Source organism: Sturnus vulgaris, chromosome 8 (assembly GCF_052056855.1).
Source record: "Sturnus vulgaris isolate bStuVul1 chromosome 8, bStuVul1.hap1, whole genome shotgun sequence".
NCBI lineage: Eukaryota > Metazoa > Chordata > Aves > Passeriformes > Sturnidae > Sturnus > Sturnus vulgaris.
Window position 1 is genome coordinate 35,208,467 of NC_142250.1, and position 16,742 is coordinate 35,225,208.

The window sequence follows — 16,742 nt, forward strand, 5'->3', positions numbered from 1 at the left end:
ATTCTTTAAATACAGCCAGGGAAAGCTGAACACCATAGGAAAGCACATTCCTCTTCATGGGTTTCTCAACTATGCACCGTAAGTCACTGCCCCTCAGAGCTCCTCCCATCACTCCCCTCAATCACAACTCCTGCAGAACAGGAGAGCCAGGCCACCAGAGGAGATCCTGCTGACACCCAGCACACCTGGATAAACTCAGCACCACATGGGGAAGCTCATTTCTTCATAGAGCCCCTTGAATGACATGGCATCAGCTTCTCAGGTGAGGGCACTCAGCACCTCCTCTATCCCATCCAAACCATTTCTCCTGCTCCCACAAAAATCAAGGAATCTTTTGACTAGCTGAGGCAGTGTTATTCCCATTCCTGACACTTGGAAAGGGGTCCTTGACCAACACTCATCTGCAGGGTAGGGACAGCAATGAATTTGTGCTCTGTCTCTGCTTCTCAGTGTACCCAGCTGCTTTTGTATGTGGTAACACACGAACACAAGAGCAACCCAACACCTGAGATGTAAATGGGACCAGCACTCATTGTGTCCATTCCTCTTGGTTTGTGGAGTCCAGTCCCACCAATCTCTTTGGATTGCTGGGGAGCACAAGAATTAAACTTTCTTAATGTTTAAATCAACTTCAGCCAGTCCACACTACTTTTGAAACCTCCATAAAGTTTTGTCCATAAAAACAAATGGGACTTCAGGCAGGACTCCTTTCCCATTCCAAGGAATGAGTGGAGGAACCAACCACCAAACACTGTACATGCAGCAATTGCAGGCAGGCCACTCCCCTGAGGAGAACACCTTCAGTCCCTGAAGGTTTTATACCCATGAATTGCAGCCTTGGGAGATGTCAGCAGGCTGCTTTCTGCCTGGCATTTTTTTCCCAAGCACTGCCAGCGCAGGACATGCCACCTGGAAAAGGCAGGAAATCTGCCCAGTGGGCTTCCCAAAAGCACAGCGAGTCTGATCCACATCCGAGCTACTCTGAACCACAATTTTGGAGCATGTCAGCAGCTGGTGTAAATCAGCATCACTAGAGCAGCGTGGCAGGGAGTGGAGCCTGGCCCCCATCACCGCTCCAAGGCGCAGGAGCATCCCTGATTTCCTCTGACAGAATCAGCGCACTCGTCACCAGCGTTTTTCTGAGCCAGAGCAGGAGGTTTGCCTTTATTTCCACTTTACTGCACCCTGCTGACCCAGGACATGACTTAAAAACACCAAGTCTGGAGTGACAAGATTTAACAGTCAAGTGAGAACGCACACTTGGTGCTAAGAGCCTCCTCGGGAAGGCTCTGCTTTGTCATGTGAGCAACCCGGACACACGGACACATCCCGGGAGACCAGCCCATGGATGGACCAGCTCAGCCTCATCTGCTCTGTGACAGCAGCAGGACACACACTGACTCTTCTGAGACTGCCTTCTGTGCACTTCCCAACATCAGCTTTCCAATGACAGCTGCAAAGTCCCCTCTGCAGGAGTCGGTCCTGTCCAAATCTGTCCTCACTTCCAAGCAGCCCCTTCACTCCTTGAGTGTTTCCTCAGCCACCATTCCCCCATCCTGCTCCATCTCCACCACACTGAACAGCACCAGCAGCTCTCAGGGTGAGGTGTCCAGCACAGACACCATTCCTGCCTCTTGGATCATGCTCTTTGCTTGATTTGTGGGAGCAGGAATGGGGGAAGCAGCCACGGAAGGAATAATACCTGAAGATAGTTATGGAAAAATTACAGAACCGTAGCACAAACTCCATAACAGAGTGTGTGAGCATTTCTCCTGTCATAACGTCATTAATGCAAAATATGCTGGGATCTTGTTCTTCTGATGCAACATGGGCATTATTTTTGTTGATCTGTCTGGCTGGGTTTTTGAAAGCCATCACTTCCTGCATTCCACAACAGAAACTTTACACCCACAAAACCTGGTATTATTTCATTTTATTCTTCCTGTCTTTATTCTATTTATTTATTCAGCTAGCCAATGTGAGAGGCCGTAAATCGCACTGCTACTTAAGTCACAGGGGGAATTCCTTTAAACCTAAGTAAAAACTCATAAATAACTTCCTGCAGTCAACAATGCATTCATTTTCTTCTCTGCTTTCCGCCTAATCTTCCAGCTAACAAATCAAATCAAGTACCCAAATGTAATTATTCTGTTGTGATAATCATCTCCTTATACTCAGAGCATACCTTAGCTTATTTCTTCTCAAATTAATATTATCAGAGAGGCTTGGGATGGGGGGAGAGAGAGGAGGAAAGGTTACAAGCCATTGATAAACCCAAGGTACAACAAGGAAACTCTTCAACTTGACCAAAGTCCTGCATCTTGAGCAGAAGGTTTGCATTTTTGTGCTAGTTTGGTAAAAAAAAGTGATGCCAAATCCAGTTTAGACTCACTTTTTATTAGTATGAGTCATAGTACAGTTTTCAAGGCAATGAAGTGCATGATATAAAAAAAAAAAAAAAAAAAAAAAAAAGAGATGATTTTAGAACCAGAACAATTCCCCTAAACTTGCTGGAAGCAATGCAGCTACAAATAAATCCAGGAACTAATCTGTGACAAAGTCAGTAGGAAGGCAAGAAACCTCCACGAAATGTGAACATGCAGGACAATGTGGGGCAAACATTTATTTAACCTTCCACGAAATTTGCAGGTTGTCCTGTAATTAGCCCTCAGCACTTCCAAACCTCAGCACTTCCAAACCTCAGCACCTCCCCAGCCCTCCCGCTTGCTGTGGGCAGTGACAGAGCCTGGTGGTCATTCCCACCGGGATGGAGGGCAGGGATGAAGGAGGTGAATGTCCCAGAGGAACAATCCCAGCCACAGCCACGGACCCACTGTGTCACCACCACTGCACACCATGGGATCACAGAGTGATGGCCAGCACCACCAGCAGGACCAGGAGCACCAGGCTAAAAATAAACCCACAGAAATAAACTTGCCTTGGCTGCCAGCCTCCTGAGGATGCAAAGGCACGGGGCTGGAGGGGAGCAACAACAGCCCCAAAGCCATCCGTGTGTGTATACAGCACAGTGAAGGGACAGGGTCAGAGGGAAGAGGTAAGAGACCCACCACGGGTGTGGAAATGCAGTGGGATGGAATCCCAGCAGGTGAGTGGTAGCCTGCCCTAGCACATCCTCATCCTCCCCAGAGCGCAGCTGGGGAAGGCAGAAGCTGCCACAACCCACACGGGAATGTGATGCTGCAAGCCAAGGTCCAGGAAAACAGAGCTGGAGGGCAGCTGGGAATCCTGTTCGACATCATTTCCTTTTATTTCACTGCTTTATTTTGTTATCTTTAAACAAAAGCCCCATGACAAGTTTTTTCACGCAAACACCTTCGGTAAGCCTTGGAAAATGTGCAGGCTTGAAAGAGAAACACCCTAAGGCACACCAGGCAGGCTCAGCCATTCCCAGCCGGGACATGGGCATTGAGAGGACACCCAGCTCATCCCAAAGGCTGCAGGTGTGGGAGCACGGGGTGCTGAACAGAGCCCCGCTCACACAGCTCCAGCAGCACCTCCCTTGCCAGCCCTGTGCCTCACCAACACAGCCACACCTCAAAAACAAACACCTGGATTCTCTCATCTCACCTACAGGACTGCCTGTGTGCTGGAGAGTTCAGGAAGGGATAGCAGAGCCACTTGGAAAGTGGTTTTTTTATGTTTAATTAGCTAGTTTGGGGAAAGATGCACATCACAGGAGACAACGCCCTGGCTGATCAAACCCTTCAGATAAAAGGGGATTATGCTGCAAACACTGATGTATCCTTCAACGAGGACCACCATTAAACTGCTGACAAATTATCCCCCTGCACAGCACACATCCCAATGTGAGGAAACACTTCCAAGCCCAGGCTGCAGCCGTGTGTTGGTGCAGGAAGACAGGAGCAGCCTGACACAGCAGCCAGATCCCAGAGCCTGACACATCCTATGGATTTCAGCGAGGCAGGGATGGCCACCAGGCCACCAGCCACTGCATGGGAAGTCACCTGCAGCACTTCCCTCCCAGCTGACCTTATCCAGATTTTCTGAGGGCTGTTATTTTACTTCAATATATTTGTTTGATGCATTTCAGGTGAGATATTCCTAATTCTGCACGATGGAAAGTGATTTTTAAAGAAATGTTGTGATTTCCAGATGAAAACATTAATTTAGTGATTCAGAGGAAAAAAACACAAGAGATCTTACATAAGCAGAGGCTCCCAGAGCTGATGGGGAGCAAGAGCCACAGGGCTCTTGTCCCTTTTAGACACACAGCACAGAATCACAGAATTGTTTGGGTTGGGAGAGGCCTTAAAGATCATCTTGTTCCAACTCCCTTCCAGGGTCAGAGACACCTTCCACTAGACCAGGTTGCTCCAAGCCTCATCCAATCTGACCACAGTCTTGGCCAGCTCGTTTAAACAGATGTTCTGCAAAATGTTTTAAAACCCTCAAAGAAAGACCTCATAGTATAATAAAAAAATCTTGTATCATTTCTATCAGCAGCTTAAACTCCCTAACACTCCCGTTGTACAAAGTTTACATTAGGAAAAACAATTAAACAGCTATTGGACTGATTCTGTGCCTGTTCAGCAAGTATCAGTACCTTGGTAACTTCCTTATGACTTTCCAGAGTTTCCTGTAATTCCCAGGGGATTACCAATGTTTCTGGGTACACTTTCATGCAGGTCATTTCAGGATTTTGAGACTTAGCTTGTGGCATATGAACATGGCAAAACTCACATCAGCCAACACCTGCATGACTCCCTAGATATTAACTGCTGAGGGTATCTGACATTCCAAAGGATGGTCACTGAATTCATAGACATGCAGCAATTAGGGAAATGCTGTTCCAAGTGCCCTTCTCTTCTGCACCAGCCAACAGGGAAAGACAGGGTGTACCAGGGAAACTCACAGCAGGGTTGGATGGGATTTTAGGAAGGAATTCTTCCTTGTGAGATGCCACCATAGGGTGCCCAGATTTGCTGTGGCTACCCCTGGATCCCTGGCAGTGCCCAAGGCCAGGTTGGACATTGGGGTTGGAGCACCTGGGACAGTGGGAGGTGTCCCTGCCATGGCAGGGCTGGAACGAGATGATCTTTAAGCTCCCTTCCAGCCCAAACCATTCTGGGATTCCCCGAGTGTGTGAAGCAGGAGTGACCCTGCAGTGGCCATGAGCTGTGGGGTGGCTGCCCTGGACTTTGGGGTGCACAGCCCTGCCCTAGGGGTGCCTGCCCAGCTGGCACCTCCTCCTGCTGTGGGGCAGGGCTGCCTGACAGGAGCTCAACAGGAGAGGAGGGAGGTCAGGACCGACTGAACATCTCAGCTTTACACGGTATGCATCCAGCATAGGAAGCAATGTATTTTTCATGCCTTTTTTCCCTTCTATCTCCTATTTTCAAGTCCCAAAAAAACTACAGGACACAGAGCATCGTTATGCACACCACAACCTGAGCACAGCAGGAAATTTTAACATTTCAGCTGCATGCACAAAACCCTCTAACACATGTATATTTTATTTGATTTACTGCAATACTTTTCTTCCATCTCTTGAAAGTAATTTTTCTCTAAAGCGTAACTGCTTAATTGGCAAGTGTACAAAATATAATTACACTGCATACAAGTTACAATATTGCTTATGGGAATATCACTGTCGATGCATTCTGCTTTATTTTGTGTTTAATCTCTATTAAGAGATCTGTGTGAAAATAGCAAGGTACTCTTGATCTTATAAACATGACATGTAGTTCAGTCATTTCCCTGCCTAACCAAAGCCCAAACAAATGCAATTGAAGGACAACAGAAAATTCCTGGGCTTGCTTGGCATGTCCAAGTTAATAAAATTCTTACATTCTCCTCTAAAGAAAGTGCAGTCTGCAGGACACTTAAAAAGAAAATCCCCAGCCTCTCCAGGCTGAGGTTTGTCACATCCATTACACTCGGAGAGCGATGGAAGGACGTGGCACACAGGAATTCACTGCTGTGTGTGACAGCATTAGAGGGGTTTATTACATTCCCCACGAGGACCTTTGCAATCCCATCTTTTATAATGAAAGGATAAAGAAGTAACACAGCGACGTGGCTGGCTCATGCCAGCACGGGGAGCAGTGCCTGGTGCTTGGCAGCAAAACCTCTCACCCTCTGTGCCCCTGGCTCTGCCAGCCAGGCCAGTGCAATTCCCAAACTGCAGGAGGATGTGCTGAGGCAGGTTCAGGTTGGATTCCAGGAAAAGGTTCTTCCCCCAGAGGGTGCTGGGCACTGAACAGATCCCCAGGGAACTGCACAGCCCCAAGGCTGTGTTTGGACAATGCTCTCAGGGACAAGGTGGGATTGCTGGGGGGTCTGGGCAGGGTCAGGAGCTGGACTCATGATCCCTGTGGGTCCCTTCCACCAGCCCCAGAGCAGCTGCCCATGCTGTGAGCACTGACAGCCATGAGTAAGTTACTCACAGGAGGAGATGCCCTGTGCAGAAACAGGACTCACTGCTCTGACAAACACCTACCATCGGCACGGTTTAAGTGCCTTAAAGGTTTATTTCATTTGCTTGAGTAATGAGATTAATGTTTGTTTGTTTAAGCTAAATCATACAAAGCCAAACATCTAAATGTCCTTAATTCACGGCATTAGCCCAGGCTGTGTTACCATGTGAGCCCATCTCACTGTCCTGCTTTTAATTGCACCAACAAATTCCTGCTTTGCTCAAGCTCCTCTCCCAGAGATCAGACAGCACAAGGGACATCTCAAGCAGCCAAATAAACCAATCAACATTGTCAGTTTGACATTTTACCACTCCTTGTTTTCTTTGCCACTGGTTTTTAACATATTTGGCTTCTAGACCTAAAAACCCAGCAGATATAGACCTCTGTATAGATATTTTTTAAACAGAGATAGACATGTACCTCTGTGCATAGAGACAGGGGTAGATATAGAGGTGGATATAGATATATAGATACACACATATACAGAAGGGTTATGAAACAATGTTTCTGCCATAACAGCTCTTGCATACTCAAGCACCACACAGACCAGAGCCCAGCGATCCCACAGACCTCATGAATGATGGATGAGATGGGCAGACCCATCTGCAAACTCACCTAAAAGCAGAGTAAACCTGCAAACACCCAGCTGGATATTCCCACTTCAAAATAAAAATAAACATGCACACAAATGCTTTCGTTCCTATCACTACCCCAGCAACGTGCAATTAAAGTTTAAATCTGAATTTGACCTGTTTTGATCAGTTTTCACTCTTCTGCTCACAGGTTCCTCACCAGGGACAGAGTTATTTCTGATGTACCATGATCACCAAGAGCTGGCTGGGAGCTGACTCAATTCTGCACAATTAGATACAGCACATGACTATCAGAAAAAGGAATCCTCCCTCATTTCCTTCCTGCACCTAAATTAACTCTCACCTGACCCAGGCATTAGCCACAGAATGGACCAACACTGCCCCTGTGAACTTCTCACCCTGTGCCAAGCACCTGGCATGGACACAGAGGTAACTCATCCCTGTGACAGATCCGAGGCATTTTTTAAGGAAATGCTGGGAAATGAAGAACCTATGATCTTTTCTGAGTGTTCAAGGCCCCATCCTGCAATATCCTCCTTCAGACACAGGTCTCCTCCCTGCAAGTCACCCTCTGGAAGAAAAGCTGTCATGCTGATGCCTGAGATCTGCAAATCCCTGGATGCTCTCATTTAAATGATGGGCTTTCAGGGATTCTGAGGTCAGAAGAGACCCCCCTGTGATTTTCCAGCCTGGCACACTGCACACTAAGTTACCTAAATCAATCCCTGCTTGAGCCTCACTCACTCCATTCAACAAACATGCCTGAACTTGGCATTTCCAAAGGTGGAGAAATCACCAGCACCTTCAGCAGTCTCTTCCACCAGCACCAGTGCTGAAACCATGGACTTTAGCTCTATTCCTTCCCTGGCTTCACCTTCCAGCTTTCAGGTCTTGTTAAAACTCTGCCTTCTCTGCCCGAGAACTCTTTATTATTCAATTTATTTTCCCTGTGACAACACTAATTCCCTTAATTAATTTACCTTTCAACATTCTCCTGGATAAGTCAGGCAGACGGAGGTCCTGGCCCCTTCCCCTGCATCCCTGCCTGGCTCCTTTGGCATTCCCACAGCCTTCCCCAGCCCCTCCCAGCCAGGCAGCAGGGACAGGGTGGCTGCCACGTCCCTCCTCCAGCCTGGCAGCCACCTGCCAGCACAGGCAAGGAGCACACAAGACCTTTGGCCATAATATCATATTAGTGGTGCTGGCTGGTGACTCCTCGCTGCCCCATAAAGACATGATTTCTCCAGACAGCATCCTGGAGCTACAGCCTCAGTTGTTTGCTCTGAGATAGAGGAATTTACAGTTGGCCATCTGAGAAATATTACCTGCTTGTGGCCAAGCAATACAAATTGCTGTCACCAGCGGTCACTCCTGTTTGTTATTTACCACTCTCCCAATCTTGGTGACATTTCAAGCTCCAGCTGCAGTGACTCTGCCTTATCATGACTTGCTCAAACATTAAGCAGCACGAGGACAAAAATGAGTGTTCAGGGAGGCTTCTGGAAAGGGTTGTTTGGAAATTATTCTTGGTTTTACCACTGGATTCTGAGAGCTGACACTCTGCTGGGGCTCAGCCAGTTGTTCTGCACATCCCCAGTCCAAAGAGTGCTGCTGTACCAAGCTGCATTTCTTGCTGAATTTTAAGGAAATAAAACCCCATCAGTTACTTTTATTAATCCCATTCACGAGCTCTTTAAGTGAAAAAAGTTGGTTCTCAAGGATGTGCTGCCCCTAAACCCATGCCAGTGGGAACTGAGTGCATCACCATCCTGCCTCCATCATCAAATAAATCCTCAGAATGCCTGCCCAGGACTCACATGGAGCTGACAGGTCTGTGGTGCTCAGCCTGGCCCATTTACTGCTTTTCTAGAGTAACACAAGGTAAGCATTGCACAGTTCACAGGAACCCTTCAGTAGTTCAAGACTTAGTAAAAAATACACATTACTGGCTCAGTTTACTCTGTAAACCTCTTCAATGAGACAGCAGGGCTGAAGCACAAAGGTCTGACTACAGCAGTGACTGCTCAACATTCACTTCTACCACAGCATTCACAGGGACTAAACATATCATTACTTTTCCCCATTAGAAAGTGTAATATTTATGATTTTTCTATTAACCTCACGTGGTAACGCAGTTTTATTTCTAATAACTTATGGAATTGTTTGTTGCTGTCATCACTACCAGCCACAGTTTCTCTCTGTATTCCTTTCCTTTTCCCTCAAGCTTTGATTTCTGTTCTCTGCTACTGGATTCCCCTCTCAGGCACTTGGATGTGCAGACATGGACTGAGTTGGAGCACCCCAATTTGGCAGCCAGTATCTTAAAAAACTCAGAGCCCCACCTGGGATGGGAAAGGGTGAAGGTGGAACAGACAAGCACAGACACCTGGCCAGATTCTCCCTCCTGACACATCATTCAACTGAATTTTTTTCAAAAACAACCACAACAAAAATCAGTGACCATAACCTCACTGCTTGTGGTTAAACCAGAGTGAGAGCACATCCCAGCAAAGGGCAAAGCTGAAGTTAGCACAGGTATTCCACTTTGAAGCTTTGGGACAGCCGAATTCCAGGTTTGATGTTGCACTTGTACCATTTTTGTATGAAAAAAGGGAAGAGCTCAAACAAGTGGCAAATACAAAATCTACATGAACTTGTGTTGCAGGATCATGAAACTTCTAAGAACTATGAGAAAACGAAAACTAATGAAAAAGGGTTTTTTCCACATATTAAACTGAAATTAATTTCATCCACAACTAATCACAGCAAAGCTTAAGGTTCCCAACTTTTAAATATAACATAATTGGCATATTTACTTTGCTTAATTTACTGATTTCTTCCAACATCCCCTCTCATGGATAACCTGGCCTTTAACATAAAAATGACGAAAAACTTGATACTGTATGACAACTCTACAGGTACCACAGTTTTTGAAGAGAGAATTTATTTGTAGGGTTTTCCCTCCAGCTAACACCAACAGAGGACATTCCCCACACTCCTTCAGAGCTCATCACACCCCAGGGTGTGACATCCACTGCCTGCACAGCCACCAGCCTTGGGATTCACTGCTGGTTTTGGTTATTTTCTACCCCTACAATGATGTTACCAGCTCCAGCACTGTGCCAGCTGCATGGAAACCACTGGATTTACAGATTTCCATCTCTTCCCTCTGCCTCTTTTGGGGCCAATCCTCCACTCCTGGTACACCTGCTGCTCTTCCCAAAGGCCATCAGCATTTCAAAGGGACTCATCCATGCTGCCAGCCAGGGTCACTCACACCTTACAGAGCCACACATTTGTAGTCATTACAGTAATAACCAAAAGCCAGGCTAATTTTGGAATATCCCACAATTTTGTGCCAAGCTCTTCAGCACACAAACTCCTTTTTTCTCAATATGAATGGATCACTAAAAAAAAAAATAATTAAAAAATAAAAATATAGACAGCATCCATTACATATCTGTTATATTTAGCAACAGAGAATCCATCTGCATTATTCCTGGTCTCATTAAAGACTTGGCTCCTTGTAAATATTGTGTCTGTAATCCCCACGTTCTCCCTCTGCGCTGTGCTTCAGGGGTCTATTTCTGTAATAATTGGTGTGTGTTGTTGCACAGAAACGGTGGCTGAGTGTCTGTCAACATTGCACAAGTGAATGTACACAGGAGCAGCAGAACTCCTGTGGAAATCAGCTCCAAGAGGTTCCTACAGCACCTCCTCAAAAAACTCCCAGCCAAGGAACCCTGCACTCTATACCTGGGCCCAAAAATTGGGTGGGATTTGGTCAGCCTCGATTTGGCCACTGTGCTGGCAAAGATCCTTCCTAATCCCACACTGCTCCAACTGCTGGTGAGGATTAGGGAGAGGACCTGGGTGAAGCAGAGCCCAAAATTCAACAACCAAGCAGGTTTATTTAAACTATATAAAACCTACTTCCATCAGAAAGGATGGAAAGGAGCCCAGGAAGAAGCAGGGCAGTTACTTTCAGCACTGTTTCTAATTGGCTTAAAGGATACATGAAATTACTGCCTGATAAGGCTGGAGGAGCAAATCATTAATAATTAAAATTACAACTGATGTGTTCAAGTAACTCGGGTTTTATTTGAATCTAAAGTCTCAGAACAGATGGGACTCCATGGATGTCTATCAAGATGCCTACCTCGATCCACCCTGGAAGATCATATATTTGAAAAACAAGGCTGAATTATCCAAAGTAACCCTGTCGTGCATGGACACACAGCTCCTGCCAGCTGTGGAGCACAGGGACCCTAAAAGGGATTCCAGGGACTGTCCTCCCCTGGCAAAACCACAGAGCAGGGATGAGCACCCAGGATCCCCCAGAGCACACTCTGCTTCTGGCTGGGATTTCAGGATGGGCAAAAAAATCCCATAAAAACCCCCAAAATTGTTAACCCCACCAGGCAGCAGCAGTGATGACCTCAGGGAAGAGTTGGGGGGTCCATCAAAGTTTCTGGTTCCAGCCCCTGACCTGTGGGAGCTACACACATCTCCCCAGTGGAGAGAACATGGGAAACACCCAGAATCCATCACACCATCAATGGGAATGGAGGCAATGACACACACAGCACTTTGGGGCATCCTCTGCAGCACCACAGCTTTGATTTTTTTCCCCCAAAACACTGCCCTTGGTCTTCACCACGCTCCTCCTGCCTCAGGATGCAATTACAGACCTCAGACTTGGCAACACAAACTCCATCCCACCCACACTGACTTTCAGATCATGCAGGTGCAGATGCAAAACTCTGGTTCCACCACGGGTTTTCCCCCTCAAACTATTTCAGCTGTATTTCTTTCTAATAATCCCATGAAAGTTCCAAATAACATAACCAGGCTCTAATAAATCATAGCACCTCCCAGAAGAGTTTAAGGCAAAGCTGGCTGGAGCTTTGAGCTACCTGGTATAATGGAAAGTGTCTCTGTCCACCACAGGGGGTTGGAACTGGATGAGCTTTAAGGTCCCTTCCAACCCAAACCATTCTGTGATTCTATGAAAATATTATAGAATAAAAGAAACCCCTAAGCTTTGGCAGGAGGGCCCCCATGACCCTCTCACACAGCACCACCCTGCTCCCTCCACCACCAGATCAAGTCCAGCAAAAAGCAAACTCCAATGCTCCACCTGCATTATCACCTCAGAGAGGAGAAACAAAAAATAAAAGGTCCAGATGTTTATTCCTCGTTCTTAAAAAAAATCACTGGGGCTCATGGTGCAGGAAAGGGGAGTGCACACTTATAAAGCACCATTGTAGAACTAAACAAGTGACACTGATTCTTCTGTGCTCTGCCACCAAAACTCCTGCTGACTTCACACAGAATGTTATGTGGTGACTCCCTGGTAAAATGCCAAAATCCCAGCCTCCTCACCTCGATGGGGCAGAGCAGAAGGAGAAAACACGTGGGTGGTACAATGGGAAGATTTGGTTTCCAAGACCTCGCTGCTGCAGAGGATGGTCATGACATTTTTCATCCTTTCACCTAAAGCTTATCTTGTTTCCTTTGGCAAAAGAGAAGGAAAAAAACCCAAACAATGGGAACATGGCATAAGGAATGATAGGTGGCCCAGGCACATCTGATCAAGACAAACTGCATTCTACAATTACACCTTCATAGCTGGGTGTGACAAACTGCATTTGAAGTCACATCTTCCAGCACCACAAACAGCAATGGAGAAAACACCAATTCCTGCCCCAAAACAACTGTGTTATCACAGTAACCAGAGTGAAACCAGCAGTGATTGCCAAAACCTCCCCTCCAACATTTCAGTGCTCCCTGAAAGAGGGAACCCCAAAAATCACCTTGCAGTCCCCACACATGCTCTTTAATTCACCTGTTCATTTCTCCTTTCAGAGTCTATAATCTAAATATCCTTCACAGCTGGACAGAGAGATCTGAAAAAAAAAAACCAAACAATTTCTAGGGGCAGGTGTAAGTCATCAGCCCAAATTGAAGAGCTGCTCACCAGAAGCTCCACTCTTTACTTCTTTAACTTACTACAACCAAAACACAAAGCAAAGACAGGAATACTCACTAGATCTGATGTGAGGAGTAAATGTGACACCCATCAGCTTTTATGAGACAGCATCATCCACCAGATCTTAAGAAAACACTTGCAAATTGCCAGTGCTGTGTTCCGAGGAGCTTTCCCATTTCTTCTGCTTTAAACATAAAGCTTCTTTCAATTCCCCCAGCTAGCAAACAGCCCAAAACACCCAGGGAAACTTAACCTACCTTTTCCAAATGGCTGGGCAAACCCAGATTCAGGTTTTTTTTCATTAGTATATTTCATTCTTGCCAGAGTCAGCTGAACTGAAGAAGTTTTATTTGAACTGCAGCCAGCCTGATGGATAAATCAACTTTCCTGGCCAAAGGCTTCAGTATGTTACTTCCAGCTCGTGCCTGGGACCTCATACTTTGAGGCTGATGTTTTTCCTGATACAAGGAATATTATCACCAGAGCCCAGTGACAAATCCGTGTACTGAAATGCCAGCGTTAAAGTGACAGTTTGTGCTACAGTTCTTGCTGTGGGGAAATTCCTTTGAGTGTTTTCTATCTAGGAAAAGCAGGAGTGGAAAAAGGGCACAACTTTGCCCTGGGAGGAGTGGGAGGGATGAGAGGGAGCTGTGGGGTGGCAGCTCCATGGGGCATCGAGCTCCGGAGCCACCCTGCCAGCCAAGCCCTCGGATGGGCTGGAAAACTACCTTAAAAAGAGGGAAAGCTGGCAGCAAGAAAACATCATCTATGATTTGTACACTATGAAGCTGACAATAAAATCCTGGACCGGGGAAGCATCTCGGTCTGAAATTCTAGGAGAGAAAGGAAAAGCCAAATGCTCCTGCAATCCGTGTTCCTAAACACAGGAGAGTGCCACCACTCTGACCGAACTACCTTATTTTCTGTTCAGCTTTAGAAACACTTGGTTATAACTTCTAAAGGCAAAGATATTCTGATTGCCCATGACTGGAAAGAGCTTGGATCAAGTGAGGAACAGCCCGCAGCCCCCAGATGAGCCCGGGTTTGCTCACGATGAAAGCCAACCTCTGTCCCCACTAATGGCTAACAGGTGGGTTTCACAAACGCCTCCAAAAATAAAAAGCTCCTTTCTAAAAATACCACCCTGCATTCGCAACGCCAGATTTTCCAGAAAAATACTGACGATAGCTGACGTCTCCCAAACAATCGCCTTTATGGGAACTTGGGGCTGCCCCTGCAGCAGAAAGTTTTGCGAGGCTAAGAACACAAATCCTTGTTTAAGATTCGAGCCCCGTGGACGGACCCATTCCCTCAGCCAGCTCCGGAGCTCGAGCACAAATCAGCTTTATGGAAGTAACAGATTACAGAATGCACCGCTACAAATATTTATTTTATTTTTTTTTTTTTTTTACTAGAGGATGCATAATTGAAATGTCTGCGATCCAACAATCACCTCTGAATTCAAAAATGCCTCATAGTATTCTGAACACACTCTCCTATAATGAGACCATCTTCAATTTTCCTTGGTAAAGAGAGACCTTTAAAGAATGCTAAAGCAGGTCGGCGCCCTTATGCACCGATGGAAACAGGAACAAAAGCATTTTGTCACCAGGCATCTCGCCTATCATTATTTTCCTCACTCTGCTTAAACAAACCTAAAAAGTACGTGTCTTTTCTTCCTCCCCCCTCCCCAAATATCCGCAATAACCGGGATTTCATCCCGAAGGAAAGGCACCATCTGTATGGAAACAAGGGACCGTTACACCGAGCCGTCACCGCCGATCGCTTTTTTCCTGCTCCGCTAATGTTTTTTAAAACACAGGATTAAAATGTCATCCCATCCCTCCCGTTCTAGGGAGCCGTGTGTATTCCTCTCCTCTGGTCACGGTATACTTAATCAAGTGTGAATGATTAAAGCACTTCAATTAGAGCTACGTACATTCATTGCAGGCAATTCAAAGGCAGCGGAGAAGTGCAGCTGAAAGAAGAAATTACTTCTACTACTTTGAGATCTCCATCTCCTACTTTCCTCCTCCCCAGCACAGCCAGAGCCCTGGGACCCGGCGAAGTACCAGGCGCTAAGCTGCAGCCAGGATTTACCTTGGGGGCACGTCCCTCGGCAGGACAAAAGGCTATTCTTTACCCCTCAGCAAGTCCTGCAAGTTTGGGGGGGGTAAATGTTATTTTTTTTTTTATCGTGGGGCGGAGGGGTGCGGAAAGAACAATCTCAGCGCCTAAATCCACGCACCCCCTCTGATTTTCCATTCTAGTGATAGCAGGGAATGGTTGAAAATGTCCAAATCATGGGGGAGGGCGGGGGGAAATATATATAATAAATAAATAGTGGGGAAATTATTCTGAGCTCTGGCGGAGGGGCACAAGGTGGGAGGGAGCGAGGCGCGGACACCGCGCACCTCCGCGGGTTGGAAGCGTGGAGAGTTGCTAAGTGACTGAGGGGCGAGCGCGGTTATTGAGCAGTAATAAAATAATTTTAAAAAAATTAAAATGAAAAAAAAATTAAAATACTAACCCTTTTTTCTCCCCCCGTAATCTACCTAAAATTAAGAAAGGGGAAAAAAAAAAAAAGCAATAACTAAATAGACTATCTCACCCCCACCCCCCCTAAAAAAAAAAAAAAAAGAAGAAAAAAAAAAAAGATAAAGGCAGCGCAAGGCGGCGGCTGCTCCGCGTCCCCCGGAGCATCGGCCGCGCCGCACCGCGGGGTTCCCCCCTTGCCCAAACTTTCCTGCCGCCGCCGCCCCGTTAATCCCCCGGCAGATGTTGTCGGCGGCTCTCGGCACTAAGTAAACAATGCGGGGCCCGGCACAACAAAAGATTTCCCACTTCACCCCGCCGCTCCGCGCCCACCCGCGCAACTTGCGCGGCCGCCTCCCACCACCATCACATTTCCACCTACCCTCCCCTCCTCGGGGTTTCTTTTTTTTTTTTTTCCTGCCTCCTCTGCCCCCCTCGCCGGTGAGGTTGGCTAAAGCAAAGATGTCCTCGCTTTTCCCTTGTCCTTCTCGCCGGGAAGCGCAGCCGCCGCCGCCGCTCCCTTACCTGCTCCCGGCCGCCGCCAGCCCCGCGCCGCTCCTCACCGCCGCATCCCTTCCCGCATCCACCGCCGGGCTCTGCTTGCCGGAGATCCACCTTAAAAACGCCACCCGCTCGCACACCGCACAAGAAAAAAAAAAAAAAAAAAAAAAAAAAAAAGGAAAAAAAAAAAAAACTTAATCCTTCCCCCCCACCCCCCCCTTTCCCCGCTCTCCTGCTCCGCCCGCCGCCGCGCCGGGAGCGGACGGGGGCACCGGAGCCCCGCAGCAGCAGCGGAGAGGATGCTAATTGCAACTTGGGGGGGAGGGCCGCTCTTCCCCCCCCCCCCCCCCCTTTCCTCCTTCCTCTTTTTTTTTTTCCCTGCTTTTTTTTTTCCTTTTTTGTTTGGCTTTTTTTTTTTTTTTTAAAGCCAGAAAGTGCCCGGGCGGCGTTGGGCGGAGCGGCCGCTCCCCCTCGCCACGCTGTGTGAGCGCAGAGCGAGGAGAGGTAGAGGCTCTCACTGCCTCGCTTTTTTTTTTTATTTTTTTTCCCTTCTTCTTTTTCTCTCCTTTTTTTTTTTTTTTCTCTTTTTTTTTTTTTTTTTTTTTTTTTTTTTTTTTTTTTTGGCAATAGGCGGGGTCTCTCCTTGCAAACCAATGACACAAA

At 46.9% G+C, this 16,742-nt stretch overlaps 1 protein-coding gene across 3 annotated transcripts in view; it reads right to left on the reverse strand.

Annotated features, from left to right (window-relative positions):
* CTBP2 (C-terminal binding protein 2) overlaps positions 1 to 16,230 on the reverse strand; it is a 131,199-nt gene extending 114,969 nt beyond the window's left edge. Inside the window, exon 1 of one of the 3 annotated variants that reach the window (XM_088169432.1) lies at positions 16,104 to 16,230. The gene's annotated coding sequence lies outside the window, so the exon portion shown is untranslated. Of the gene's footprint in view, positions 1 to 13,300; positions 13,517 to 15,960; positions 15,985 to 16,103 lie in introns of those variants that run through there. The other 2 variants (XM_088169433.1, XM_088169435.1) reach the window with 2 other exon arrangements.
* Positions 16,231 to 16,742: the final 512 nt, after the last annotated feature.